This window comes from Pleurodeles waltl, chromosome 10, assembly GCF_031143425.1.
Source record: "Pleurodeles waltl isolate 20211129_DDA chromosome 10, aPleWal1.hap1.20221129, whole genome shotgun sequence".
NCBI classification, from domain to species: domain Eukaryota; kingdom Metazoa; phylum Chordata; class Amphibia; order Caudata; family Salamandridae; genus Pleurodeles; species Pleurodeles waltl.
In genome coordinates, this window is record NC_090449.1 from 1,027,222,942 (window position 1) to 1,027,249,186 (window position 26,245).

The window sequence follows — 26,245 nt, forward strand, 5'->3', positions numbered from 1 at the left end:
ATTCCTGTTCTTTTAAAAGGGACATCGATAATCGGAAGGGGCATAAGAGGTGCCTTCTTAGGCCTCCCAGGTTCGGTTAACTGACATCGTGGACATTGTGTGCAATATCTTCGTATGTGTGCATATATTCCCGGCCAATAAAACCGCCTGAGCAAATACTCTTCGGTTTTCTCTCTCCCGAAGTGTCCCCCCCCCTGGTTGATTATGAGCTAAGGTGAGAACATGTTCTCTATAGGCTGTAGGTACTAGAAGTTGGTGTTTACGTACTCCCGACCTGGTGGTAGTCACCCGATATAACAGGTTTTTCTGTACTAAAAAATAGGGACCCACCTCCTCACTCTCTTCTGTTACCGCCGACCTCCAAGCATGGGTAAGGGAGGGGTCCTCTCTTTGTTGTTGGCAAAAGCTACTGGGAGCCTCATGTAATTCTGCCACTATCTCTTCGATGGGCTTGGCACCTGATACCTTCCGGTATTGCTCTCTCTCTTGTCGTTTTTCTCTTCTGGATAATTTTCTGCGGTCTACTGAACATTCAATGTTGCTATCTGAAAAACGGGCCTCTATCCACCAGTCCTGGGATACCTTGTTATCTCTTACGTGGTCTAACAACTCTTGGAAGTGTATATAGTCCGTTCCAATGATACACTCCTCGATTAATTGTTGCATTATTCCCACCTGCAGGAAATCTCGATAGGGACCCCACCCGATCTGGAGTACCTTTAGGGGATATTGGGCCTTATCCCCGTGTATACAGCAGATAGACACCCATTTTTTCACTTCTGTGTCATCGTCGACCAGGTCTTTTCTAATTACCGATTGGCTACAGCCTGAATCCACAAGGGCATACACATTCTTTTCATTAACTGTTATCATTGTCTTGAACTTCAGTGCCCCTCTTCCTGTACACAGTACCCTACGTCTTGTCATTCCTATTTCCATTGGTTCCCCAATTTCTTGTTTCTGGGGACACATACGTGCAATGTGTCCCCATTCACCACAATTATAGCATTGGGGTCCCGTTGCAGGTGGTGCTTCAGGAAATCTACGAGTGGCTAGCTGATCGTGTGGGTTTTTCGCAAAGGTCTTTGGATTCGATAGGACCGGTTTAAGGGTGGATCGAGTTGGGAGGTTCCTGATATCTGTAGAACGATGAAAAGCGCAGGCTAAATCGATAGCTGTCTCGGTATCTACTTTTGGGTGTTGCCTGATCCAGTGTTTTGTGGATGGTGGTAGTCCTTCAAGATATTGTTCTAATATAATAGTCGTGATAACCTCCTCTCGGCTACTCCCAATATGGCCTAGCCACTTCAGTGCTAAGTCTTTGACCCGAAAATAAAAGGTCCGGGGATCTTCGTTGGTGCCCCATTTAACCTTACGAAATCTAACCCGATAGTACTCGGTATCGTGTCCTACCCTTTCGAGTATGCTGGTTTTTATATCTCTATAAGGTGTGAGACCTCCTGGATTCGCAGCTTGGTATGCTGATTGCAGGAGACCGGTCAACAAGGGGGCGACATACTGTCCCCATTTATCTTCCGGCCACAGGGCAGAGGATGCCACTCTTTCAAAGTTTGTAAAGAAGGATTCTGGGTCCTCTCCCTATTGATACTTCTGTAGCACCGAACTGGGAACATTTGGGTGCACTTTGCTAGCGGCAATAGTCTCCGTGAGCTTTTTCATCGCCATTTCATGCACTAGCTGATTATTCGCAAGTATGGTTGCCTGAGTCTTTAAAGCAGATTGTAGGGCTTCTCGATCCTCTTTGGCTTCTCGCTGTTGGGCTTCCCATACCAGTTGTAAGTGTCTTTGCCCTTCTGCTAATTGCTTGACCATGGTCTCTAATGACGGATTTTTACTCATTGTCTATACTGTTTGGACTGTTAAGGCAGGATACGTAATTCTATCCCACTTCTGACACCACTGTAACAGTCCCCACAGTATAGATACTCGGGAGAGGTATGTTTGGTTTTACGGTAAGTATTTTTATTGGTTATTGAAAAAAAGGTACTATGGATATTTAGATGGTTTAAGTTCTGTTTCTCCTTTGGGTGGTGAGTTTCTCCCTTCTAATGGTATGTCCCTCTTCTTCTTCTCCTTTGGTACTGTGTGTGGTCGTCCTCGTAGGATCCCGCCGTCAACCATAAAGGGAAAAGGAACAGATATCTACTGTAAGTGGGATGACCACATGCATTCACGTCCTTTCTTAGTCTAACTACTGGGGAATGGGATACTGGAAGGGGGGGGTGATTCTGTGTCCGTGAGGATTGGAAGGTAAGTGCTTATTATCTTATTCACTCGTGCGCGGTGGGGTTTTGTGGTTTCCACGTGCTCTTTAGGTGTCCCTTAGTTCCCTCCCTGTCCTCCCCTCACCCTTCCTCCCTCCCTTCCCCAGCTCTCTTCTATTAAAGTGCCCCTCGTTTTGCCCACAAAGACCGTACCTTCCAGAGCCACGACCCTCCGGGGTCGTGGCTGGCTCTGGGGAGTTCCTCGCGTCGGTCTCCGGTATGGTTGCCGATCGGTCCAGGCTTCCCGTCTTCGAGACCGGATCTGCTCCTCCGAGGTCCGCTGTCTTCGTCCTGGGTTTCTCGGGGCTTTTCTTCTCTCTGGTAATTTTCTCTGTCTCTCTGCTTCTCCTCGCCGCCGCCGTCGCCTCGCTTTCCTTCCTCTCCTCTCTCTCGGGAATTCCGCCCCTTTTGGCCTCCTTCCTCCCCTCTTGGCCAATCCGAACTCTCCTCGTCATCGGAGGTTGCCCCGGTAACCTACCGATGCGTGCCTCGCTGTGAACGCGTTCCCATGGTGACGTGGGAACGCGGAAGAGATGTTCCGGCCTCCTCCGGCATGGGGGAGGCCTCTTGATCCGACACGGAGATCGGGGCCACCCGGTCACACTATCATCATACTGCTCTGTGATTCCAGGTGTATTTATCAGTGTGCTCCTTGTTAGGTTGAGCCTTACTATATGTATTCTGATATTGAAAGATCTATTGTGATCTTAAAGTGGGCTTACACCCTGCCCTTTGTTTACCATTGGTTGGCTTTATTGTCACTTTCAGTTTCGTACTTCTTACTCAATGACTTGCAGTTTTCTTCTTATGGTTTTCCCTCCCCTGCAGCATAACCTCTTTACGACCCTTTTGATTGACCGACTTATGTCCTTCCGCTGCTCCCACTTAAGGTAGCACTTTTTTCTTTTTCATGCAGAACTTCATGAGAGTGCATGTGTTTGCTAGCTTTCTCCCAGTTGTACTGCTTCACCTCTCAAATACCACAGCCCTCGCTGTGTTGTCCCCCACCTTCAAAGCTTGTCTAAAGAAAGAATTAAACAGCAATATTCTTGCTGTGGTATGTATGGCTGAAAAAAAGACTTTGTGGGATTTTTGTCTCCAGTATTCCACTAAGCAAGTTTTGGCCGGAGGCTGTCAAGGTGCTAGGCCATTTGCTGCACTAAGATGTCTGAGGTAGCATGGTGTTTCTCCTGGAGGCCCATTCCTTCCCTCCTCTCACTGTAACAAAAGAAGCGCTGTGATGCGGACAGCGCTGGCCACGTCATATCGCTTTGCTTTCCAACTTTATTACCTCAGTCTCACTGCCCTCTTCCCCTTATCTGAATATCAGTGGAGTGAATGAACCGAGAAAACAATGCTTTTCATTTTAATGAAATATTAGCAGGTCTGACTTATAAAGGAGAACGTGCCAGCTCTGTACAAACGTTTGTGTACAGTAAAAACTAGTTTGCCTCTATAACCAAGCCTTACTGTTAACCCATTGAGTGCCTGTGGAACTGAGGCACACATATACCTCTCTGGGGAAGTCTGGTCGATACACGGCCTGCCTGTGGGTCAGTAAATATAACACACCTCATCAATGATACACAACTGCAAAGTAGTAATTATTTAGCATACACAGTTATTCCCAGCGTGCCTAGACACCCTGCAAAGTTTGCGTTGAGCTGCTATAACCTGCTAAGCAATTTACTGGTTTGTGAACCATGAAAGGCTGAGACAGGATTTGAATCTGTGACTGCCAGGTTACATGTCCACCCTGGCTGCAGATGTAATATTTCTCTATGTTTTTATATCAGTTGAGTTATAGCTTCAGAAAAGCAGGTTGCTCAAAGTGTCTGATCCCTGGCAAAATATGTCATGTTGAATCTAGCTTCATTGAATGCATCGCCCAGTGCCTTATGGGCAAGTATTATGAAGGCATCTAGATTCTGGTACTTCTGACAGCAGCAACTGGTGTAGGCTTCTGGCTGTCATTTCCGATGTACTCATAGTGATAGTTAATTGAAACCATTCACAATGTGCAGATTAATTCTAAAAACACTGCCAAAGCCAATTGGTTTTGCCTACACTAGAGCTGTTGGCCTTGTCAATGTATTATTTAGCCATGTTGTACAGCAGCATGGCTGAAAGTAAAGAAAAAGAAAAGCGATATGATGTGGCCAGGGTGGACTGCGTTATAGCACTTTTTTTGTTCTTTACTTTCTGCTATAGTGCACAGCAGCCGCACTGCAATCCTACATGGCTAAAACACATTGACTATGCGAATCGCTGTCGCATAAGTGACTATTCTTTTGCCAAAGGTTGTTTTTCTTTGCTTTTTATTTTTGTAGCTTCTGCTTGCAATATATAAATATATATATCACTGAAAAAAACAAAGATTACAGGGAAGTGATAGTTAGGAAATATAACTTGGGCCCCCGCCATGCACAGTTTTGACATCAATGTTACCTCAAATGTTAGTGATATCATCAAAGATGTCATGAGTATTGTAATATCTAGGGTAAATAGCTGTGCATGGCGAAGGCGCCTGTTATTTTTACCCAAGGGCACAAGTTTTCGTTACTTGAAATAACTCTAATTATAACAGTGAATTTCTGTGGTTTTGTACATTTAATATGTGAGTCTAACTAAAACTTCCCTGTAACCTTTATTTTTTTAAGTGAACTTCTATGTTTTTTCTTAAATTCTATTTCCTAACTATAACACCCCTGTAACCTTTGTTTTTTAAAGTGAACTTCTATGTTTTTTCTTAAATCCTATTTCCTAACTATAACGTACCTGTAACCTTTGTTTTTTCTTGTAAATTTCTATGTTTTTTTTTTTAACATAAAGTAATTTAAATTAATTTATGACCGCCGCGCACAGCATCCTCCTATAATGACCCACCCCTGTGCTACACACGGCATTTGTCTGTGCGCGCAGGGTATTGGCTGCAGGGCCTGGCCTGAGACCAGGCACTTCGGCCAACCCTCAATAACCACCCAACCCGTGCCATGCACAACCTTTGGCCAACCTCCTATAATTACCCAACCCCATGCATGAGTCTGTGAGTGGGTGCATGAGTATCCGAGTGGGTCTGTGAGTAGGTGCATGAGTGTTTGAGTAGGTCTGTGAGTGGGTGCATGATTGAGTAGGTCTGTGAGAGTGTGAATCTTTTTTAGTTTTTGCACTTTTCCACGATTTGTCTCATCGTTACACAGGGCGCAACATACTCGTTAATATCGCATGTGGTGGAAAAAAATTCCCTTTTCTTCATTTTAAACTTATAATGTGACCCTCAAACACCCCTGTATCTCACCCCATGTACCACTTTTCTTCATAATTTTCACCCCTAAGGACCAGGTCCCGTTACATAAAGTGGAGGTCGGAACTTTCTACTGAAGTTGCGGCCAGCCAATCAGGGCATTCCTGTTTGCGCGTGCATTTGCGAACCATCATGAATTTGTCGCAAAGTATTTGCGCTTCTCGATATATAATTTATATTTCCTTTAATATCTCGAAAACTACTGACTGGATTTACACCAAATAATATAAAGTGTGTTCTCCAGATCTAAAGCTCCCTTTCTACCAAATTCCAGCCACTCTGGCTGCAGGTGTGTCAAAAGATTCTATGGGAATTAACATGAAAAACACACCTTCCCCCTCTTTTTCTCAGCCTCTGCTTGATGGATCGCCCCAAAACTTTCCATGCACAACAAGGCCCAACTTAACACCTTCTTGGAAAATTTCATGAAGATTCGTTAAACGACACCAAAGATATAGCTAAGTAAAAAAAACGCTACTTACTGGTGACCGTCAGTAGGAGAATATATGTATATACATATATATATATATATATATATATATATATATATATATCTCAATCACCAGCTTGTCATAGCCAGTGGATCTGCCAGTGCTTGTTTCTTAAGCATTTAAGATGGAAGATGTATATCCCCACTTTTTTGTGTTCCACTTTCCACCTCACTTTTATTTACCCAACTGTCCACTGAATAGCCTGATATCTGGAATACCAATTTCCAAAGCCATGCAAAACTGAAATGTGTGGTAGTCTTTGGATCAGGTAGCTTTCTTGTAGATGTAAGATCTTAAATACTTTTTAGCAGAGTGAGGTCACCTGCAAACTGAAGTGGTACTATTGACAGAAGAGCTAGTCAATAAGAATAATCACATACACTCACTGAGTTATTTATTTATTAAAAGGTGTTTTGCAAAGCTATGAGGGTCTCCTTTCTGTTGCTACAAAGCGCTCACAGGACTGAGCTGCAGATGAGAATAAGCAATATTATTAGCACAGGAAAGGGCCATCTCTGATGTTCCATGCAACAGACAAAATGCGAAGCCCTTCAGCTGACAACTTGTGTTAAAACCTTTGCACTGGATTCCGAGAATAGTGATTGACCTCACTGATCTTAATGTTGCATTGAATGTATATTAATTATTACAGCTTTAAAGTGACCTGAAGGGTTTATCACCGAGCAATAGAGTAAGAGTGCGTAAGTGGGATCCAAACAGCAAGGATTCGGGTAGCAAATATTCTAATTCCACAAATACTTTGTGTACCCTCTCATACTTTATTACTGAATACTAACCCTTGTGAAATGTAAACACTTTGTATTTACCACTGCACGATCATGTGTAACCCTGGACAGGATTCCCCTTTAAAAGTTGAGGTTAGCACTTGTGTTATTTCTAATGCTGCAGTGGTTTACCACCTGTTTTTAGTACAAGCTGGTGATCTATAATCTGTTGGGATTTGTTTTTCCTCCATTTTTGGGGAGGAGTCCTAATGAATGTTGTGGTATGCAACAGAAACTTGGAAAGTCCTGGCAGAAATTCCAGAGGAGAATTTCCCTGTGTTAAGTTTATACTGTTTTGACTTTGACATGTGTTTTATTGAAAACTAAGCCTATTTGTTCTCTAGTGTACACTCCCACAACAAAATTCAAGTTTATTGAATTCAGCAACAAAGGGCATCAGCTTTAGATGTGACACTCAGTTAGCTTTTCCCATTATCTTTTAGAACAGTTAGCCAAGCCCAGCCCATCCCACCACAACCAACTTCTCCCTTCCTACAAAATGCACACCTCCCATAGGCCCATTCATGTTTGCAAACAGTACCTTATGAGCCCAGGTGACTTTGGTACAATCCAGAATCTTCACAATTAGATGCAAAAATAGTAACTTTTACTGAAACAAATTATGAGTGCAAAAGTAATATTCTCATTCTTGTCAGGTGCTTTATTACCTTGGACAAGGTGATCAATCGATCTACAAATACTGATTGATTGATTACCTTGTCCATCTGTGAAAGATGATGAGATGAGGGTTCCTGGACTTTGCAAAGACAGCATATTGCCTATTCAAGTTATAAGTGATATTTTGCGTTTCAGTTACATGACATACCATGATATTTCTTCTTTTATTGATGGTGGGTCTCACTGATTCTAGACTGCCGCTATAAGTAGATTTCGTGCCATTACTAAGTGATCCTCGGAGACCCTAAATGAGTTTGACATGCTTTTTGCTAGCTCATACCTAAGGATCACAACACTCGGTATCTAAGACAAGGTGGCCCAATGCTTTCTTATTTGACTAAGGAGATTTTTTCAAAATAGTCTCAATTTAGGGTACGCCTACTTTATAAAAAAAACATTCTGTCTCTGTATAGCCAGCATTGCCAACTCACTACTAGTGATGCTGAACAAATGCTTTGTACTTTCTCGGGTGCCAGGGCCATTAACATAATAACTTTTAGTTTCTGCGGTGTGAAGCTTATTGCATCAAACAAACGGGGTGCAACACATTCCGGCTTATCAAGCAGGAAATTACTTTCAGTCAGATTTATGGAAACTGTACACTCTTGCCACAATCCCGGTTTATTTTCTAAATGTGATCAAGTCGTGCATTTTAGGCAAAATATTTAGGCTAATTTGAGAACGAATATATAACAACTTGTTTTGGTACCACTGCTAGCCACCACAGTTTTGCCATTCCGCAGTGTTTTGTTACTTCATATTACCCTGTTCAGTGGTACACATTTTATGGATAAAAGGATGAAACACTGAGTCTGTACTTCCAGGATTCCAATTTCTGACCGAAAGGCCACTCTGGTGCTGGCAAGGGATGCTGAACTGCCTCAGCAATATGGCTAACTTCTGTTGATTTTTATTGGGGAATTTCCAATTTCTTTTAATTACAATATATTGCTAACGTTTTCCAAGAAATCTTACCGTGACCCAGCTGAGTGCTATTTGTAACTTTTTTCCACTTCCTGCCTCTTCCTGCTTTTCTCCAGTAAACTCACTTCTTTCTAATGTCTCAAACTTATTTTCCGACATGCTGCTTTCTCTTTACATATAAACTCATCCTGCATGTGCTTTCTTCACTGTCTGTATGTTTTCCACCTTTTTTTTCCTCTGTATTCCCATAACTGTTTTCTCCATTGCAGGTAAGAAGCTTTCAAGGAGGAGGCACAGCAACTGATAATTCGGCGCTTTCTATAATAATTGACAAATTAAAGTTGATCAGGCAATCAATTTTTCTCTGTTTCGTGCCTTAAAGGCCGCATTTGACTGTGTGCAGCTTAATCTCCTCTGCCAGAAAATTTCACGTTGGGGCATTCTGCGCGTCTTTTCTAAGCAATACAGATACCGTACACAGGCTCTTGGGGCCAGATGTATCAAAGGTTTTTACCCATTCTATGTCTATGGGAAAATGTGTTCATAAATATGGCCCTTGGACAAGAGTGAGAATTGGGGAAGGCTCCTTCCTATCTAGGAAAATATAGTCCCCTCAGGCCCAAAAACAAGGATGTTTAGTGGAGCCATATTTATTCAGTCTGTCTCTGGTAGACCTGACCGCAGACCTGGATGAGGTAAATGCTCATACTACAAGGCTAGGGGTTCTTCATATTTCCAGTGTTCTGTATGTGGATGATGTGATCCATAGTAGTCAAAAGTCGCTCTGCAATGTCTCATCGACAAGCTATACAGTTACTCAACAAGCCACTAAATATCAATAAACCAAATGAAACCTAACTCATGTTTGTGAGTAACGGAATACAGAACAGCTACAAATAGCATTTACAAGGCCAGCATCTGGAACTGGTGGAAACCTACAGGTACCTTATTCGATGATAAAGACCCCTTTTATCAACGTAGGCAGGAGCTACAGAGAAAGGGTCGTGCACTAAGCCTGTCATTTCGACCATTGCAGGGATCCTTGGACCATCCAAGCTTCACATCTCTGTTATAGCAGCAGAACTAATCCCAAGCCTGTCATATGGAAGCGAGACACTACGAGGCAAAGATGCAGAGGCCTTGAATTCAATCATTATAAAAACTTACAGACTCCCCTTTCGTCTTCCTTTCAGCGCCTCCACAGCCCAGATCAGACACAAGTTTGGCTCAGTAAATCAATTGATTGCTAGAAAGGAGTCATATATCAAAGTCTGGAAGAGAATACAGTCCTTGTTAGCCAACCCAGTGAGTAAAGCCCTCTGACACAGAATTCAAAAAAGCCAAAACACTCCTGCTCACCAGTACCTAGGCTTCGCCATTGTTTTGAAAGCGAACATTATGGGCACAGCTCTTCCCCAAGGGTCTTTCAAAAAATCAATAAATGGTGTAATGAAGAAAATCTCTGCAGTCAGTGGTAAGGAGGTACTATCAGTTAGATCACATGCTCAGACTGTCCTAAATGATTATAAAGTCCTTAAACTTCAGCCTTATTTAGAGACTGAATAGTCCAAGCAGCAAAAAGAGTCCTTTTTCAGGCACTGCTTTGGCCTAATTTCCAGGCTTACCCACCCTGTGCCGTGGCTTCGGGAAGAAGAACCCTCTTCACGCAGGCTGTGCCACACGGGAGGGGAGAACATTGCCCGTCTAGTCTGTCGTTGCCCGGGACTCATGAGCGAAAGGAGGGCGCCTTTGAGAGCACTTTTTAAACCAGCGAGGCATCCGATCCTGTAGTCGGGTCGTTATCGCACGTTTTAGCCTAGTGGACATCATTTTGAACTGCTGTTTTACAAACTTTTAAAAGCTGGTTGCACAAAAACTGAAGGACTGTGAACTGTGTTATTCTTTTTTCTAATACTAAGTGTATTAATTTTTCCTGTTTTAAGGTTTTTATTAAAGTCGCTGTGGCAGCTGTTAATGCAAAATTATGTCAGTGTATGCTACAGTTTTTATTAAACTTGCATACAAAATTACTTACTTAGTAGCTATCAGTGAACATGAAGTCTATTTAAGAGAGCGCCTTGAAGCGGCAGAGAGGGGCTGACCTCATTTTAGCCCAAGGAGGACAGCACAGTGTTTATTTTTTATGTCTCCCTACAGGCAGCGTTAACTGTTTGTTACTAGAATTTATGGCATCAATTCTTCGAAAAAACGCATAAACAGTACCTGTTGATTAGTATGTTGAACCCAGTAAGATTTTTTTTTTTTAAACGTATTCTATTATTAGTGTTCTCCTCCAGAATTTAGAAGGCAAAGCCAAGGTCCCTTGATCTATTGAAATTGATGACATGACTTGTTGCTCTATTTTTATTTATTATACTTCAAGCTCAGTTAATGATAGAGGGTGTCTATTTTAGTGTTTTATTTGATTGAAAGGATGTTATAAACCATGTAAGAACTGGGTTGGTGAGGATGTCAAAGAATATGTCACTACTACCAAAAAGTTCGCTTTTGACAGGCAAACCAATAGTAAATATACATTTTGATTTAAATTTTAAGGTTTCTTAGCAGCCGACAGAGAAAGGTACTCGGATAAGAGGAATCAAGTAACATTGTTTCACTGAGATTAAACATCTAGAGGTTTTTAGGAATCAGGCAATGGAGTAAAGAGGGAAGGTAACCCAAAAGCTCCAACACAGTTGGAAGAGCACTTTGGGTCCAAGTTGGATATGGCATTATGTTTTTCCTGTAACTACAAAGGGTGCAAGAATCTCTTCATTTTTATGTTGCAAGCTAAATTAGTTTTTTGGCAAGTACAAACATTACTGAGGTGCATATTAACTACTTGTCGAACCAGTTAATCTAGTTGAACTATACACAAAAAACTGTGACATGCCAGAAATTCTTCATTTCCAGAAACCTGGAGTACTGCAAGAGGGAATAGCATTTGACAAAGCATGTCAAATTTGTAAAGGACGGAAAAATTACTAAGTATTCCTAATTGATTAGACATCAGGTAAAATAAGTAGTTGCATAACGTTTAGTAAAAGAGTTTGCCATTATTTTATTGTAGAGTGTTGAATTTCTTCACTGTCCTCACACGCCACCTACCGTGTCACCACTGTGATCTTCACCCTATCACAGTTCTTTGCAATGTTTTTATCTGTCCACTTCCTTTCAAAATTGCTCTATGCCAGGATTTATATTGCATGATTTATCACAACCCTTTCCTGTGTCGTGTTGCATTGGCCTTCCTTATTGCTGCTTCTGGCTGTGATCTATGCTTGACACTTTTCCATCTGCATAACTTCTCCTTAGCTATTCTTGTCCTGTACTTGCAAGCCTTCTCCTCTGTGTTCTGTGTCATAGAAAGTTTCCACACCACCAGTCATGGCACCCATTCATGTCTTTGTAGAACACACATATAATTTGATGGAATACATCACAGGGGATAAAAAACAGGGGATGTGGTGTTTTTTAGGTTTGCAAATGTCAGGTGAATCCGTGGGTTATGAGATCTAATGTGACTCAACGGTGTGAAAAAAACATGGCAAGAGCAAGAGGAATTCTGAGTTGACTATGAAGGGGTGCAACCCGATCAAAATGTAGGTTAATCCACCCATCATATTTTCACAGTGCTTGCCATTGTGCTTGTTTAAACTACCTTGATTTTTGTTTTTGTTAGTGACAGATTTGTGTTGCAAGAGGTGAGTATTGCCTCATTATACTAAGAAGGCGGCTAATTCTTCTAATTTTTAATCATAAAGCATACATTAGTAAAATGTTGCATTTATAAATCAATTCTAACGAGTTCTAACTTGTTTTGAGTGCGTCAAAAACTATTAAAGCAGATATACACTAGTATGTGGGCATGTTGTGAAGACTGGTTGATGGCCCTGAGAAAATGGTCCCATCGACTTAGCCAGAATCCCTACATCCAATTGATGAACCCTAAAAGTTGCAAGATATGATCATTCATAAAGTCACATTTGGAACATCCAGTTGTGTAGCCCATATATGAAGTGTTGTCTAATCTTGAAGGCCAGACCTCCAGAGGGAAAAAGATAACTTAAATACTATTATGAGACTGTGACAAAAATGTAAAATGCTACATGTCCTTGTGCAACAAGTCGCATAATCTGAACATGTCTTAATTTGGTATGCATTCCGATCCTAACAAAGGATAAACGCTCCCCAAGAGTTAAACTGTATGTAAAGAGTAAATACTACAAGGGGGGCTCCAAGGCAACTTTGAAAATGTATTAGGTATCCTCACAGAAGTGGAAAATAAGTAAACACTAAATTAATTCAAAAGACAACCCCATATATGGACTGTAGAATTACAATAAAGGGGGAAATAAAGCTAATAGGTTGTAAGGTTTTTGAGGCATGAAATAAGAGACTGAAAAGGCCTGTATCAATGCAAGAAGATGCCATGCATGAACAGGAGGAATCAGTTACTTTAGATAACAACCAACATAAATCTATCTCTGCCCATTATTAAACCCAGCAATACATCACCTCCAATAGTTCCTGGAACCGTTTTAGTAGAAGTTCACAGCATCTTGTCTTCCACTACAGAATCGTGCTTAGGAAACCTCAAGATGTCTCATCTGCTGATCATAGCACTCCATTGTCAGAAACCCGAGTTTCAAGAAAACCTTCGCCAAAAACATTTCCTTGAGCAACTCAGTTTTAGTCAAATTATAGAAGCCTTGTTGGTAAACCTAACTACAAGTTGCCTGAGTAATCCTCAAGAACACCCATGGCAAGGTATTCACTCTGAGTTAAATCATGAACGTGAAGATATCAAAAGCTGCTTTTTGTGAAATGCGATTATATCACTGGACAGAAATCATGTATGTAGGTTCCGCTTTAAGCATCTAACTAATTTAGCAATTTCTCACCCATCTTTTTATCTCAGTACCCATTCTTGGCTATTCATTATAAACTCTTAATATTGTAATATTTCTTTCAAAAGAAGACAAGCCAATAGATCCATCATGTGCGCTTTCAAGAATGTTACTCATCATACTGTAAGGGTAGCACCGAGCTTTGGGCTAATCAGTAGTCCTCGATATTATACTGGTTGTTGGAAATGGCCCTCTCTCCAGGTCAGCCCCAAACATTTTGCCTTCCTCCTCCTACATTTTGCTGGCTTTTTACTTATTGGCCTTAAGACTCTGTGCCCTTTCCACTGCTAAGCAGTGCTACAGTGATTGTGCTCTCTCCCTAAAACATGGTATGATTGGGGTATACCTGATTGGTGTATTTAGTTTACATGTAAAAACCCTTTAGAGTCTCTTTTAGAGTGGTATACCATATCCGGGGCCTGTAAATTAGATGCTACAAGTGGGCCCGCAGCACTTATTGTGCCACCCACTTAGGTAGCACCTTAAATCTTGTCCCAGCCACGCCATTCCAGCCTGAAGGCAGTGTCCCACTGCCATGTCGACTTGTCATTTAAAACCCCTTGCCAAGATTTAAATGACCCTTTCAGTACATATAAGTCACCTCTAAGGTAGGCCCTAGGTAGCCTATAGTGCAGGGTGCTATATAATTAAAAGGTAGGACATGTACTTTGATGTTTTACATGTCCTAGTAGTGAAAGATTCCCAAATTCGTTTTTCAGTACTGTAAGGCCCACCCATCCCATAGGATAAAATTGGGGATTCCTTATTACATCAAATAAGCTGTAATTCCTCAACTAGAGGTGGTGGATATGTCATAGTTGGTACTTATAAACTTGTAACGATAAACCCTCTTTAATGGTAAGGTCAAATTTATCATTATAAGTTTGAAAATGACACTTATAGAAAGCCGGCATTTTCCTACTCTTAGCCCTCTTTGCCTGCAGCCTGCCTTGGGTCACATGACTGGGTTTAACTCACAGTTAGGACTTTGTGACGTCCTCCCAGACAGTCACACAGTAGTGGGATTAGCAGAGCCTGATTGGGCCACTAACCGACTTGATTGGGGGAGGAAGGGCATAGCTAAGCACAATCTAATCATGGCTATGCTCTGCAACCACACAACAGGCTTAACAACACTGTATTGTCAGTGCAGCCAGCTAGGAGACAGGGCAGGGGAGGCAGGAAACTCCTGGAACTACAAAGAACCCTTCTGAAAGCCTTTTCCAACTTCTAGGAGCAGGGCACCAGGGTATAACAAAAGGGCTCTCAGACACTGATCACTTCACTACTGGACCTGCGAAAGGACTCAGGTCTGCCTGCTGCTGTCACCTGCTGTGCATTCTGCCAGACTGCTGCTGTACCTGCTTTGCATCCTGGACCCTGCCTTGAACCTTCAGAGGCCAGCCCTGCTGTGGAGTCCTGCATCTTTATCTGCACCCAGGACTTCAGAAGTGGCTCGAAGGGGTAGTTTAGCTGGCCTCCTGTTCAGAACCACAGGAACATAACAGGCTTCCACCATCTTAAACTCACATCTATACCTAGCCTGAGTGAGTCTTGAACCCCACAAAAGGTCTCCAGCCACTCCTAGATCCCTGGTTGTGGTGCTGAAGGTGCCCAGGTGGCCATTATCCAAAAATGAGGACTTTCTCTTTTGAACCTTTAAACTTTAAAAGTTTATAACTCAGGTTCTAATAATTGCATTTGATGGGTTTGGTGTTAATTAATTTACTTACATGTCCTCTATTTTTCTAAATTGGTTTGGGATTTTTATTGTGTTGTGTTTTAACTGTATTGCTGTTTGTGTGCTTCACAAATACTGAACACATTGCCTCTAAGGTAAGCCTGACTGCTTTTTGTGCCAAGCTACACAGGGGTAAGCACAGGTTAATTTAGTGACTTGTTGGTGTTCACCCTGCAAGGGATTGTGGCTGTCGCTTGACCAGGGCTCATACCCGAGTAAACAAACAACCCACTTTCTCACACCAGTCCATTACCCTCTTGTGCAAAAGACCTCTGCGCATCGTTCTCATTGTATCATCCTACAAATCAGCCGTTTTCAATGAATCCTCAGTCATACGCTACTTTATACAATCATGGGAGCAGCATCTTTGGTTTCAACTCGCTGTCCCGCTCCAAGCTGCATGCAAATGAGACAAAAAGCCACTTTAACATTCTTTTGCTACGCGTGTACCCAAAACTCCGTATTCTAGTTTTGAACTGGGCTGTTCAGTGGGAGCGGTGGAATTTATACCATTACCAGGACGGACACAAAATAAGTACCTATAGTGTGATTGATCCTCAGATGAGCACATCATTTCTCCAGTTACCTGCCCATGCTTCCCAAAGTAGGTCTATTAAAAAACGGCACACTTAAGGTCAGTCTCATTCATAGTACTCAAAACTAGGCTACAAGCTACACATCATCAATACTCACAAATATAACACAAATACCCACAAAACAAAAATATTAGTACCTAGACTACGGATAATCCAACTCCAACAAAGAGAAAGCAGACTGTGGTCTGTAGTGCAATCACTGTGACTAGGGCGTGATGGCACCTGAACTCTAGCAGTATGCGAAGCCATACTGATGCCTACCAACACAGATAATGCAATAAATGTCTATAAACAATATAGCGCGACACAATTTACAACAATTTAATGGCTTCAAAGTAGGCGCTTCCACGTTGCCTTTTTAATTGTAATAATTCGTAATTTTGCACCTGAGAGTATACGTACTCAACATTTTGTATAAAGGCATTCTCAAGATCTGCATTTCATTAGCAAAACATAAAGCAAACTTAATACAGTGTTTATCTAGCCCACAAAATGACAAATCATTCTTGAAATATGGAATATGTATTTATTCGAGTGCTTATGGTCGAATCCATTTATAGATCTTGCTGCTTACAAAAAGGTATTGTATACACAAAAGTGGCTTACAGCCCGATCAATACTTACCATTGGTTGACTTGATTGTCATTCCCTTGCTTCTCATTCGTAAATGCATGGGTACCTCCCTTACGTTTGTGTGTTTCTCTCTCACTAGAGCCTGGACCAAGAACTGATTACGTTTCTTTCTGCTGTTCCTGCTCCGATTTGTTTCCCTCTTATTGTTGTTTCCCGCTTCGCTTCTTGACCTGTCCCCCAGCCACCTCCCTCATCGCTACTGCTTGCACCCTCGCCCATTGTTGCTTGCGCCGCTCCTCTCCTGTGTGTGCGTTTGTGTCTGTGTGTATTTATTTAATTTTTTCTCTGAAAAACCCCCAAAGACTATAGGGATGTTATAGTTAGGTTCACGTTCTACGCACACAAAACCATACCAATTTAGCAGTTATAGTTATACTTATTATAAATAGATTACAGGGATGTTGTAGTTAGGTTCAGAATTTACACAGTTAAAGGCGTAGCCCGTTGATTTAAAAAAAAAATATATGTTTCACACTCTGTTGAACCTGTAATTATGATGCCCAAAGAAGAACAACGATAAAAAAATTACTGATGTTTCGAATTGGACCGGGAGCCGTTTGTCCTTGTGCCACCATGTAACTGGTCTGGGGAGTGGCTGAGAAGAGACCTGTTTGATATTGAGATATATATATATATATGTGTATATATATATATATATATATATATATATAACTAAATCATCAGTCCCATATTTCACATACCTTCTGAATTTGTATTTGTTTTGCCGTTTTGTATAGAGTGAGCTCGACCCAAAGGCATGGGAGCGGTATACATGCACACTAGTTACATTACACAAGGAAACATTCACTTGTGTTTCTTGGGCACAAGGAGAATAAGCGATTTGCCCAGGACCACAGGATGTTGAGCTGATGCTGAGACTCTAACCTGGTTCGCCAGTTCCAAAGTCGGCAGTTCTGGCCATTACGCCATAACCTCTCCCCTAAGCATTTATTCTGAAGATCGCTTGTGGCTATGCTATTGCTTTCACCTTATTCACTGAACTAATAAAATGCAAAACAATTACAGTATTTTACACTGTTATTACCGCTAACATTTACAGCATACATTTCTTGGTACAACTTCCTGTGTTATCTTTGTGCTAATTGACAACATACCTTCAGAATGCACTCTTTGCTAAAATTAGATCAAATTTAAGAGCCACATGACAGGAAGCTTGCAAAAAATGCAGCAGATGTGGAAATGCTGTAAGCCTCCAAAGGCGAAAGAAAGGAGTTCCCTGAATGAATTGCTCGCTAGCTGCAGAAAACACAATGCTTGTCGTGTAATCATATATATGCCCTCGAGCACTGATTCAATTTCCTTGTCATTTAGGAGGAAGATGGCACAATTATACAATTGACGTTTTTTTTTTCCTATCCTGTGTTTTTGTCACTCACACAAAATTTATAAACATATGAAGCAGTCTGCAATTGTGTGTACTTTACGAAAGCACCATATAACGTTAACACGGTGGTGTCTCTGGAGATGACCGAACCAATTGTGGTATTTTTTTGGTATAGTGCGAACATGACCCAAAGGTATTGGAGCGCTTTACATGAGCACCAGTTACATTACATAACATCAAATTTTTTTTTTTTTTTTTTTTTGGTAAGCACAGGGAGATTAAGCGATTTGCCCTGAATCACAAGATGTTGTGCTGACGCCAAGACTCAAATCGGGTTCCCCAACACCTTAGTTGGCAGCTCTGGTAGTTACGCCACATCCTCTGTTACATGTTTATCATGAGTGAAAGGAAAATGCCCCATAATTTCAGGCTCAGTGTGTATTTCCATCTGGCACGTCTTCTGCCTCCAGTTTGTTGCAATCACCCCCCTTTTTCCTTCTTACATCTTAGTCTCTCCTTCCACCATCACTTATTAACCCTCCGTGAGGTTCTGCATATGGCTTTACTATTTTTAGGTCGAGCCTTCAAAGTGTGCAGGCGCTGTCTGCAAGACCTATTGGAATGGAGCAAAGGACTTTGCTCCCTCCTGCCTGCTGCTTAAATAGGTTGAAGGCAGTGTTGCTCTTTTTTTGCTGCCTCCTAACTGGTTTGGCAGCTGATACATCACTTCCTGATCTTGGCTGAGGAGCACCAGCCAAGTACAGTTTAATTATGCCTGGTTTGCGTTCTGTATCTTGGATGGGCTATTTTTTTGTTTCCTGCCTCTAATGAGTTCACAGATTTTATACAGCGGTCTTTAAAAGTTGCTTCTTTGTTTCCAAAAGTTGCAGTTTCTTGAACAGGGCCGCTGTTCTCGGGAGCTTCTTGGTCCTTTAGATGCAGGGTAGTCCTCTGAGGCTTCAGAGGTCGCTGGACCCTGTGGGATGCGTCTCTGTTGCAGTTTTCTTCGAAGTAGGGAGACAGGCCGGTGGGGCTGGGGCCAGGGCCAAATAAGTTGTCGTCTCCGTCTTCACTGCAGGGCTTCAGGTCAGCAGTCTTTCTTCTTCTTTAGGTTGCAGGAATCTATGTTCCTCGGTTCTGGGAGCCCCTAAATACTCAATTTAGGGGTGTGTTTAGGTCTGGGAGGGCAGTAGCCAATGGCTACTGGCCCTGAGGGTGGCTACACTCTCTTTGTGCCTCCTCCCTGTGGGGAGGTGGGCACATCCCTAATCCTATTGGGGGAATCCTCCTTCTACAAGATGGAGGATTTCTAAAAGTAAGAGTCACCTCAACTCAGGACACCTTAGGGGCTGACCTGACAGGGGGGTGACTCCTCCTTGTTTTTCTCATTATCTCCTCCAGCCTTGCCGCCAACGATGGGGCAGTGGCCGGAGGGGCGGGCATCTCCACTACCTGGGATGCCCTGTGGCGCTGTAACAAAGGGGGTGAGCCTTTGAGGCTCATCGCCAGGTGTTACAGTTCCTGCAGGGGGAGTTGAGAAGCACTTCCACCCAGTACAGGCCTTTTTCCTGGCCACAGAGTGACAAAGGCACTCTCCCCATGTGGCCAGCAACATGTCTGGTGTGTGGCAGGCTGGCAAAAACTAGTCAGCCCACACTGGAGTCGGGTATGTTTTCAGGGGGCATCTCTAAGATGCCCTCTGGGTGTATTTGTACAATAAAGTGCACACTGGCATCAGTGTGCATTTATTGTGCTGAGAAGTTTGATACCAAACTTCACAGTTTTCAGTTTAGCCATTATGGTGCTGTGGAGTTCGTGTTTGACAGACTCCCAGTGTTATGGCTACCCTGAATTTACAATGTCTAAGGTTTTGCTTAGACACTGTAGGGGCATAGTGCTCATGCACCTATGCTCTCATCTGTGGTATAGTGCACCCTGCCTTAGGGCTGTAAGGCCTGCTAGAGGGGTGACTTATCTATGCCATAGGCAGTGTGAGGTTGGCATGGCACTCTGAGGGGAGTGTCATGTTGACTTAGTCATTTTCTTCCCACCAGCACACACAAACTGGTAAGCAGTGTGTATGTGCTGAGTGAGGGGTCCCAGGGTGGCATAAGACATGCTGCAGCCCTTAGAGACCTTCCCTGGCATCAGGGCCCTTGGTACCAGGGTTACCAGTTACAAGGGACTTACCTGGGTGCCAGGGTTGTGCCAATTGTGGAGACAAAGGTACAGTTTAGAGAAAGAACACTGGTGCTGGGCCTGGTTAGCAGGGTTCCAGCAGACTTTCACATCATAACTTGGCATCAGCAAAGGCAAAATGTCAGGGGGTAACCATGCCAAGGAGGCTTTTCCTTACAGGGTGCAGCTGCATTTGCGGTGTTGCTGATGTCGTTGGTTGTTTCCGTGCTGATAGTGAGGTGGCAGTGTCAGCAGGAGAACGGTCCTCTGGTGGTACACAGGGATGTGCGGCAGCAGTGGTTGTTGGTGCGTCTAGGGTTCAGGGCTCGGAGGTCAGCTGCAGTGTATCTTTGTGTGGTGAAAGAGCCAGAGGTCCTGGTGCTGGGTGCGATCCAGGCTTGGATGGGTGCATACGGGCTTGCCTTTTGCACACCTTCATCGCGCCGGTAGCCCACACGCTGCATGCGTCCGCTGCGCAGCCGTACTGCGGCCTTCATTAATTAGGTCCTGGGAGGAGCGCTGGGAGACAGTGGGCAGGGCTAGGTGGGAAAACAGGCAGCAGGCGGAAGCGGCAATTGGAATAAAGGAATGAACAGTGAAAAAAAGTAGAAAAAACCCAGTAGAAGGTACTCAGAAAAACGGGAAAGGAAGGAGAAAGCAGTGAAAATGAGTCAAAAAACAGACAAGAGCACTCAGAAAAACGTTGGAAGAGGAGAAAGCAGTAAAAACGAGGCAGAATGCAGGAGAAAGTATTCAGAAGAATGGCGAGTCAGGAGGAGAAAGCAAAAAGGAGAAAGCAGTCAGAAAAAAACAGGGGGAAAGGAAGACAAAAGCAGTGAAAACTAGGCAGAAAGCACCCAGAAAAACAGGGGAAAGGAGGGAGTAAGCAGTGAAAACGAGGCAGAAAGCAGAATGCACTCAGAAAATTGGGGAGAGGAGGAGAAGGCAGTGAGAATGAGGCATGAAACAGGAGAGAGCAATGCAGCAGCAGGAGAGAGCTGGCCTGTGACCTGATCAAAGGTGTTGCGCTGCGGCCTCCATTAAGTAGGTCCTAGGAGGAAGGAGGGCTGCTGGGAGGTGATGGGTGGGGCTAGGCAGGAGGCGGGAAAACCGGCAGCAGGCAGAAGTGGCAATATGGGGGAAAAAGGAATGAACAGTGGGAAAAAAAAGAGGCTAAGAGCAGGAGAAAGTACTCAAAAAGCAGTGAAAACGAGGCAAAGAGCAGGAGAGCACACTCAGAATAACGGGGGAGAGGAGGAGAAAGCAGTAAAAATGAGGCAGAAAGCAGGAGAAAGCACTCAGAAAAACAGGAGAGAGGAGGAGAAGGAAGTGAGAACAAGGCAGAAAACAGGAGCGAGCGATGCAGAGGAGAGCTGATCTGGATCACACCACAGACTGCCTTCGATATGGTTTGAATTTCCCAGAGGTAAGGCATGGGGGGTAATACGCTGGGGACACCCACTTGCCCTGTTGATGTCGCTACCCATCGCTCCTCCTTCCTGGCTGCCTCCTGGGCAGGTTTTGACTTAACACTGAGTCCAGTGAAACTCTCCCAGATGACTCCGAGTGCTGACCATGTTTAAGACAGAATTGGTCAGACTCTCCACCCCTATTATGTTTTCTAGTTAATAGCCTGATGTTTCTTGATTGTGTCAGTTTTCCGCAGTAGACCAGCCACCTCCATCCCTCCCCCTTACCTGATAATCTTCTCAATGATTTGCTGTCCACTGACACACAACTCTGAGATCCCCACCAATGGGACTGTTTGTTGATTGTTTGGACTGTTGGAGGTTGCTCGGCTGCCCCTGGGTTGGGAGTTCTGGTTTTCTTGTTTACACAGCAATGCAGCGTGAGTTCAGCCAGCCCCACATACTGTCTAACCCCCACGATAGCGACTAGGGGAGTGTGTCTTTAAACCCCCCCCCCCTCCTTGCAGAGAGGATGCTATGGTTAGGTTGCGCTTTTTAACTTAGAACGTCTGGGGCATGGAGACAGTGCACAAAAGATATGCAGTACAGTAGTACATTAAGAGATGAGATGCCCAGAAAGTGTTTTTTCAGGAAACCCAGATATATAAATGGGAGTATGCACACCTACAAAAGTACTGGCATGATCCATGTTACAGCACCACATACACGGGCATTGCTAGAGGGGCCCGTGTATGGGTTAGGCCTGCAGTGCCCTTCATATGCGTGACCACAGAGATAGATCTGAAGGGCATTATGTCATAGTGGAAGAGCAACTCGATGGTAGAGCCCTCTTATTAGGGAGCATATACGTGCCAAATGTGACACAACAGTCTTTCCTGGTGTGCCTCTCTGTCATCCTGATGAGATGGGGACATATACCTTGGATCACTGGCAGGGACTTTGATTATGTCCTACACCAGCAACTGGACCGCTCACGCTCTCCTCTGCCGACATCCTCTGTGATGGCTGTTGCCGCTCACCTGTCCCAATAGGTCACGCATTGGTCTTGATGGAGAACTGGCACGTCCTGAACCCAGACACCATGGAGTACTGTTGTTACTGGCCACCGCACGATCTTTATGTTCGTCTAGATAGCATCCTTTTGCCATCATGCCACTGAGCTGCAGGTTGTGAGTGCAGAGTATCTAGGGAAGATACTATCGGACCATAAGCCACCTCAACTACACCTCAAGTGAGGGGTGACACGACCCCTGGCCCTTCATGGCGATTGCAGCCTTCTATTCTAGAGATTCAGGTATTTAGGCACATGACGACTACTGCCCTATCCAACTACCTGACCGAGAACTAGGGTACTGCCACCTCTAGACTTACGGAATGGGAGACAATGAAGGTGATACTCGAAGGTGGTACTCCGGGGCCATTGTATACACGCCGTGGTGGGAGTGAAGGCTGACATACACTGGGACTCTGTTTGGGTGGAGTCTTCCCCAGGGACCCCAGAGGTGGCATTGTGGGCTACCCCTGCTGAGAGACTGGCGCTAGAGGCAGAGGCAGCAAAGGAACACCATGCTTGCCTGATTGAACAGGTGAGATGCCTAGACTATAGAGTGTATCGGGGATAGATGGACGCTAAGGGTGATAAATCCAGCCGGTTGTTGTCAAGGGCTGCTGAGAAGTGGTGTACTAACCGTCCTCAGTACCATTTTAAGTATTCTCGGCTAGGCACTAGCCACATGGACATACATGAAGCGTTTACTGCCCGTCATTGTGCCCTTTATGACCCCCACCCACCGAACCATCAAACACAGACCCTGGAGTTCCTCATAAAGGTCACAATGCACGTTATTGAACCACCAGATTGGGAGGAGCTCAACGTCTCCATCAAGGAGCAGGAGATCCAGGGGTGTGGCCACAAGTAGGACCCCAGGTTTGGAAGGCTTGCCTGCTGAATATTACAAGGCGTAAAAAGCCCTCTTGACTCCCAAGTTGTTGGAGTTATACAAAGTTGCTTTGGCAGAGAGTAGGCTTCTGCTGATCCTTCATGAGGTGTTGCTGGTCTCACTTTCCAAACCGGGTAGGGACCTGTGGTGGGGCGAGGTGTGTGGTACGGAGGACTCTGAGCCTTTTTTAGTGAGAGTACTTATTTATTGAATGTTGAAATAAGGAGGAACGGAAATTATTAATTTAACGAAGTTTTGCTTGATGCACTCCACCGGAGTTTCTTCTGTAATGTCTCTTTCTCTGTCTTTTTATAGGTTCCCTGTTGCCTGGCGCTGGTTCGTGTGGACTCCCAGGTGAACCGAGAAAGGAAAAAGGAACGAAAACAAAAGGTAAGTTGGGTGTGGGGATATTTGCCGCAATACTAAGTTTTTAGAAGAGAGAGAGAGGAAATGAGTGGGAGGATTTGTGATTTCCCATGTGCTCTGCTGATTTCAGAAACAGCCTCTCTGGTGTCTCCCTTTAAACGCCCTCCTTAGTCCCCTCCCGTCTCTATCCCCTCTCCCCTGTGCCCTCGTAGTTGTAAAGGGTTGTGGAACAAGGACCGTACCTTGTGAAGCCACGTCCCTCCGGGGCCGTGGCAGAAAGTGCTCTTCTCTGGGGATCCGGTCACTGCTGCAGAATCCCTGCCGGTCCCTGTAATCCCCTTTTGGGCGTCCTCGTCTTACCCATTTTGTTCTCACCAGCACACACAAGCTGGCAAGCAGTGTGTCTGTGCTGAGTGAGGGGTCCCTAGGGTGGCATAAGATATGCTGCAGCCCTTAGAGACCTTCCCTGGCATCAGGGCCCTTGGTACCAGGGGTACCAGTTACAAGGGACTTACCTGGATGCCAGGGTGTGCCAATTGTGGAATCCAAAGTACAGGTTAGGGAAAGAACACTGGTGCTGGGGCCTGGTTAGCAGGCCTCAGCACACTTTCAATTCAAAACATAGCATCAGCAAAGGCAAAAAGTCAGGGGGTAACCATGCCAAGGAGGCATTTCCTTACAGCCGGTTTCAGAGATTCATCAAGCTCTTCTACTCGGGTTACCTCCGGGTGGGGGGTGAAGTGGTCAAAGACATACCTGTTCCTGATGCACCTGGAATGCCCGCTGAAGCAATTTGTGGTGGGCACGCATCCCCTCCGTTGGGAGACGCTTACCTTATGGTACTTGGGTTTCAACATATACCGTGCCTCCCTGGATCTTACACATGATAACCTCACGAACCTCATGAGCTATGGAGCACGCTGTCACTCTCAGTGTAAGGCAGGGTGTCACTATAAAAAATTGTGAGACTTCTCTGCCTACTATACTATTTTCATAACCTCCCAGAGAGCATACCTAGGAGTACTTTTTGCACCCTACATGCCATGTTGGGGTGTTTTCTTTGGAATAAGGGTAGAAGCTGAGTAGCACTGTATAAGATGCAGCTGCTAGTGGAGAAAGGGGGTCCCTAACTTCAAACATTAATATTTGGTGGCCCAGTTACACTGGCCCAGTCACTGCCTGGCAGGGTGGCTAGTTTCGGAACTGGGTATGCCCTCTGAAGACCGAGCACAGTCGGTGGTGGGGAGGCATTTCTACCATGTGGGGTAGCATCAGGTGAGCAATGCTACTGCACACGGCAGCTTCCATAGGAGCCTGCACCTTATGCCAGCTATGCCCCAATACGCACCTGGGATCCGCCTTGTTTCCATCTGACAGTTCAGGGATTTGATGGTGAGAGACAGTCTGGCAACATGGGAGGCAGTTAGAGGGGGAACTTTGGGCGATTTGTTCCAGGATGGTGTGCTCCTCCCCTTTGAGCAACTGGAGGCTGACCATGATATCACAGCGTGCCACTTCTACCCCACTGCCAGTTGGTGGCTGAGCTGGGTTGGCTGTGGCAAATCATCAACACAGAGCCTGATCAACACCCGTTGGCACACACCTTGTGTACCAAAGGGGAGGGTTACTGCTTGATAACATGGCTCACAGGAACCCTATCGCACGTTTTACAAGACCCCTTATTGACAATCTGTAGTTGCTGGGAGAGGGACATAGGCTCTGACTTGACACAGAAGCAATGGGATAGGGCACTTTTTCACCCACTTTAGGTTTCCCCCAGCGCCAAATTTCAATATATCCAACACCACGTTCCACATAGGGATTATCTCACCCAGTTGAGGCTTCACCAAATATACAGATCTGCTTTTAACTGTCTGCGGTGTCAGCAGCCCGAGGTTGACATGGCACAGATGTTTTGGACTGTCCTGTGACAGTGGATTTGTTGCGCAAGATCACTAATCCACTAGCTGGCATACTAGGCTGTATGAACTTAACACCCTGGTGAGTTGCCTCATTAGACTGTTTAGGCGCAGGAAAGCCAAAAAACACTTTATAGACCTGGCAATGTTGATGGTTTGTAGGTTGATTGCCATGCACTGGAAGGCTACCACACTAACCGGGTTGGGACATTGGCACACTACAACACAGGTAGGGCAGGGCTAAGACGGTAGTGCTGCGGCGGTAGGAGGCACGAGGGCTGCGCAAGTCACCCATTGCAGCAGACTGGAAAAGCTTGCTTGGGGTCTTGCAGGTGTCCCAGGAGGAGCTCCCTGCGCAAGGGTGAGGCGCTTACCCGGTTGACAAAGGCTGCCGTGCCGTAGATTATCGCTCTGTCCACCCCTTCCTATATTTGATCGCCCTGGCGGGTGGAGATGGAGTGTACAAGGGGGTCGGGATGAGGGGTCGTGCTTCTGGGAGCATGGATTCCCTGAAAATAGGGGTGGGGATGTGGGGTGGCCGGCTTTTAAGTAGGGGGGTTGATTCCCCACCATTAGTCCCTCTTGAATGAGACTGCGGTTGTCATGGTTTACCGTTTACTATGTTAAACTTGTTAATTTAATGAACCAGTACCCCCTGACAGACCCGGTGAAGTGCAACATATACACAGTGATTATGGTGGGACCTTGACACCTTGATAC

At 44.5% G+C, this 26,245-nt stretch overlaps 1 protein-coding gene across 4 annotated transcripts in view; it reads left to right on the forward strand.

Moving 5' to 3' along the window:
* Positions 1–26,245, forward strand: part of TCAIM (T cell activation inhibitor, mitochondrial) — a 277,740-nt gene that overhangs the window by 8,930 nt on the left and 242,565 nt on the right. For all 4 annotated transcript variants that reach the window (XM_069211978.1, XM_069211980.1, XM_069211981.1 and 1 more), the window contains exon 2: positions 23,556–23,630. The gene's annotated coding sequence lies outside the window, so the exon portion shown is untranslated. The remainder of the gene's footprint in view (positions 1–23,555; positions 23,631–26,245) is intronic.